We start from the raw sequence: 5363 nt of genomic DNA on the forward strand, positions 1-5363 counted from the left end.
TAATTTGCATTTGTCAAAAGTGACAGTCAAGCAACTCTCATTTGACTTCATTACTCAGTGCGACGTGGTGGAACTAAATGCCTGAAATAGCTGCTAGTGCGTGGTAGCGCCGGACAAAAACATATGTCGAAACGTTGTCGCTGTCGTCTCTCCCGTCCGAACTGTGGATGTTTTGTGGGTGCTGCCATTGAGGTGTCGCTTTAACAACGGCAGAATAACAACCACAGCTAAAGCCACAACCACTAACCTCAGAGCATAATAATAACTAAGTGCGATGAACAGTTACGCAGTCAACAAACGTCAGCAGCACAGGGAACGTGAGTGGATGGGGCGCTGAGCTGGCGCATTGTCTATAAAGTTGTAATGATTGTAATGTGTGTTGACAAATTAGCTTTGAAATGAGACAAATTTGACTTTCACGTGGACTTTGGAATGCTGCAGCATGCGTCTGAAGCGCAGAAGGTAGTTTTCAGAGAGGAGGGCAGTGGGGACGGATAAATTAAATGACCACAACAGCGAAACGGAAAGTTAGAAATTAAATGTATTTAGAGTCGGCGGTTAGCCAAAAATGAAGTTATTAACTTATAAAGTTGGTACTACTGAAAACGTTACTTTGAGTTGTCAGACGTCTACTATTATTACGGATTTAATTCGGTATTTATTTACAAGTCTTCGCTGAAGACATATCAAGGCAAATCAAGAATTTAAACTTTTTCATGAGTTTTAGCGGCTGAACATTGAAGACAGTTTCCGAGCTCCTTAGATGGTCTCATCCCCTAAACAATGCAATGCATCCGGTGCTGCTAATTATAGTAGGTTTGATTTTGAGACCAAAATTAGCTTATGATCTTAGCAAGACTTCGAGATTTCTTCAGAGCTTAAGTCCGTCAGAACAGGTGAAATAATTGTTTGACTAATATTATCCCCTATGTATTTAATTGGCACCTTTTCGATCGATTTTCTTATGAAAAGAAACGACAGTCGATGTTGTAGTTGTTGTAACGGTTATTAGTCCCAGTTCTGGTGGTAAAGTTCAGATAAGTTGTCGTCGAAATCATCTAATGGTAGGCCCAGGAAATGTGCTGTTTCGTCGGGGTCGGTCCATAAGGAGAGGGGTGTAAGATGTGTGGGGATAGCTGTGGGGATAGCTAAATTTAGTGTGTCGGGGTCGATTCTTGATAAGTTGGAGTTTAGCTTGCTACAGTAACCAGAACGAAACTGCGGAAGTATCAAATGAGTTACTCCTTGCAGCAGAGTTGCTCCGGATCCACCTGACTCTTGCTGGCATGGGGTCTATCCCGGGCACGGAGGAATTTTTCTGCTACGTCTGCGCTAAAATTCTTCCCCCAAACTCCACTTTGGTTAGGTGCAATATATGTAATGGATGGAGCCATCTTAACATCTTCTCAGGCCTTAGGACACACCTGGAGTGGACCACGATGCTACCAACGCACTGCTGAGACATTAGCCCCTACGGCTGTGCAATCGGCAACAAGTTCACGTACTGTGCCGTCACTCCACCCAACAAAGATCCCTTCGGTCCAAAGGAGCTCAAGCAGGCAGTTTGACTCGCATTCTGATAAAAATGTTAGTCAATTTTCAAGGTCGGTAATCTGAAATATTTTGGAATACAACAGTCGGGTGTACGTAACTGAACGGATCTGGAGTTTTATCCAGTTAAGATTTCTAACTCGCAGTATCGACTAAAATTTTATGATATTTGGGTCTAGCATACAATACAGCAATAACAATAACCAATAAAGTGGTAGAATAAGAAACTATCTTTTCTCTGCTCAGTTAATCTTCATTATTGGATTTCAGGGTACTGTAATGTTACAGGTGGTATTTTACAGATGTTACCGGGATAAAAATGGTATGCTAAGGAATCGAAGATCAATCGCTTTTCCTATCAACAGGATCACAATCACTTGACCCTGATGATTTACAAACCTTGCAGTGAACCTAACAGGTTGTAGTGTGTTAACAATATCTCGGTTTGTCAAGGTACTGAGGTAAGACTTGATCTAACTTAGGAATTAGTTTTGAAGTTCCAGCAATAACCAAATGTTATTGTGCGAAATAGAGTTTGAAAGAGGAAGATTTATTTTGGTGTGAGATCTGTGATGGTTTTGGGGTTCGAGATTATGCTTAAATCTAAAAATAGTTGAAACTGTTACAAGAACTGATTAAGAATGTATTTAGAAGTTTAGTCTCAAAGTCCGCAAATTATTTTCTTTTAACATAACAAATACAGGTAAATACTTTCGGATAATTTCGGTTGATTATTGAAACGAAAATATTCTTTTATCGGAACATCGGAGTTACAGCTAAATTTCGGAATAAACTCGGTAGAAGATAAAAAAAGAAGCTTAGTGTTTTAGCTCTTATTTCTGAGACTCGATTTAAGGAATGCAACACATTTTAGTGGTGCGTACGGTGCCTATGGTGACTACTAGTCTGGATTAATGAAACTCCAAGCTGAATAGGAAGGCTTACAAAAACTCCGAGCTTAGTGGAATTTCTGATTCATATTGTTCAACTTAAAGATAAAAATTTTTCCCCTTTAAAACCAAGCCACACTAAGTCAAAATATGGGACTTAGGTATCCTTAGTGCAAAGACAAACATTTGTGAAAATTTTCTTCAATAAAGCTTCCTTGTGCAATGAGAGAATTTTACATTTTTAGGGGGTAGTAAACAACATGCTTTTCCTTTCAGTATTAACCCTTGTACCACCAAGACAACTGTGTTATTTCTACAACAACTGAACTACTGTGAAGCATTTATAACCCTTTTTGGTATATTTTTATTTCAAGAGATGGTGGCGGTAATTGAAAAGCGTCTTGCGAACATTGAACCAAAGTACAAATGCATGTCAATAAAATGTAATGACAGACTTGTCATGCTTGTAAGTACCGGACGACGGACCGTTGAACTTATGGTTGAATTTAATGTTACCGTTAGTTTTTTTAATTATTGTGCAGCACTTAAGAACGACAACAATAATAAAGAACATTTAATATTGGTTATGGCAGAGAAGAAAAAATTAGAGAACAGTGAATGTAAGGAAAAAGAAAATAAACGCGAACATTGCACCTAAAAGTATGCAATAACATTTGTGAAACGCAACTAATGTTGACAAACAGCATGAAACAATGTGGCTATTATAACTAGCAGCTGTTGGTGAAAACTATTTTTAAAGAAAGTTGTGACAAGTTGATGCTAAAAATAGAAGTATACATACAGGCGCTTAGGAAAAAAACTCAAAATTACTTTAAATGATAAAATCAGTTGCAAGAATACAATAACACAATTTATTTTTTTCTCGCAACACATTACCGCAAGCATTGGCTGCAACAAAACCACACTTACAGGCACTTAACCCCTTCAATTGTGACAACAGGACAAAGGGTTTCGCTATCCGCGGTCGTTGCGCGCACGCCATGCACTTGTCCCCTCTCACCATCACTTACCTCATTTGCAACATTTAGAAATTACCACAGCAACAAATGCTTGCAGTAAAGGTCACTTTTGCACCCGCACACATACACACATGCGAGCACGTGGAGGCGCTTGTGTTGCGACATAAGTGGCAATAGCAGCAACAACAACGTTGTAATAATAATCATAAAAGCGAAACATAACCGCAATAACATGCCCAGCGACAACACCGCTGCCAACAATAAAGCGCTGCGAATTGCGGGCGGCAACAATGGGCGGCACTGAATGTTTTTGTTATTGTTTAAACGAAATGTTTAAAATTGTTTGGACGCGTTGCTGGCGTTCGAGAGGCCAATGAACAGCACTGCTGGCGAACAACAACAATAATAAAAGCATGATAGTAGGATTTGAAAGTGTAGTTAATGTTGCACGACATGTGGTTGCAACAGTTTGCGGCGGTTAAACTTAAATGCGAAGGCGAGAAATCACAAAAATGAAATGTAAAAACATTTAACGGTTGGGTGTTGCCATGTTTGGTGAATATGAGAAAGTTTTGAATTCAACAGTTGATGCGAAAATTTTTTACAGAATTATTTAAAGTATAGTTTTAGGCATTTTCAAAATTTGCTTTGGTATTTCATTATAATGGCATTTGTATTTCAGTGGTTCAACAGTTTGCAATGCACACCTTAGCTTGATGACAAGTTTCTGAACCCTGCTACAGAAATTTAACTATCAAGGATTGGTATGCTAAATTTAGACGTGGTTAAATAAGCACCGAAGACGGCGTAAGCAGAGGTTATAACTGTCGAAAACATCAAAACAGTCCACTAATTATTTTGGATGACCATAAATTGAAGTTGTTCGAGGTAGCAGACACTCACATCACATCATCACGACGGACCCGCTTCAAAGCGTAGAAAAACGCAACATTCGGTTGGCAAGCTTGAGGCGTCTGGATTTTAGAATGCGCATAGACCATCAGCAGTCACTATTACAAAGCTTTATGCGACCGTTCGAAAGGCGAAATAGTTGAAAAACGTCCAAAATGAAGAAAAGGAAGTGCTTCTCACCAAGACAATATAGCGTGTAACAAGTTAAAACGATGGCAAAAATCCATAAATAGGGCTCCGAAATGCTTCCGCAACCACCGTCTTCTCCAAATCAGGCTTCCAGCGATACTTCCTGTTCTCAGATCTCAAAATAATGTTCGCGGGGAAAAGTTTTTCGTAGAATGAAGAGGTAATTGCCAAGACTGAAGTCTATTTTGAAGCAAAAGATAAATTCTACTATAAAATTGGTATCAAAGAGTTGGTGGGTCCCTATTATCAACGTATCAACCTTGAAGGGAACTGTGTTGAATAAAGAAAACGAATGTTTTCAAAAAAATGTGTTTTACTATGGTGAATTGATCTCTTGGATCATTGTTCATTCACCTATCACTCCTTAATAAGTTTCACAGTGAAAATTTTAAAAATACCAATTCAGTGTTGCTAGACTTTGTTTCTAGGGTTACAGAATACATGATCCTGACGTTTTTTAAGCCCCTTTATCGTTTTAATATAATCGTGATAGTCTGTCAGATTCTTCATTAGTAAGGATGTCGTTATCAGGTTGACCATTTTCAAAAAAAAAAAAAATAAAATAAAATAAAAAAAATTTTTTTGACCAGATTTTTTTCGATCTTTTCGAATGTTTTTAAAATACTTCAAATAAAATTTTTTGGAAATCCAAGGCAGACACGATAGAGCATTGTATAGAGAAGATATATACCAAATTTCAAAGGAATCGGTTCAGTAGAACTTGAGATATCATGTCAACCACTTCAAAAAAAGTAGTTTCGAGAAAAAAGCGTTTAAAATTTAGGATAGGATTCTAGTCAAAACGGACTCCACGTCACAAAATCGGCTGTATCTCCGAAAA

This window comes from Bactrocera dorsalis, chromosome 3, assembly GCF_023373825.1.
Source record: "Bactrocera dorsalis isolate Fly_Bdor chromosome 3, ASM2337382v1, whole genome shotgun sequence".
NCBI lineage: Eukaryota > Metazoa > Arthropoda > Insecta > Diptera > Tephritidae > Bactrocera > Bactrocera dorsalis.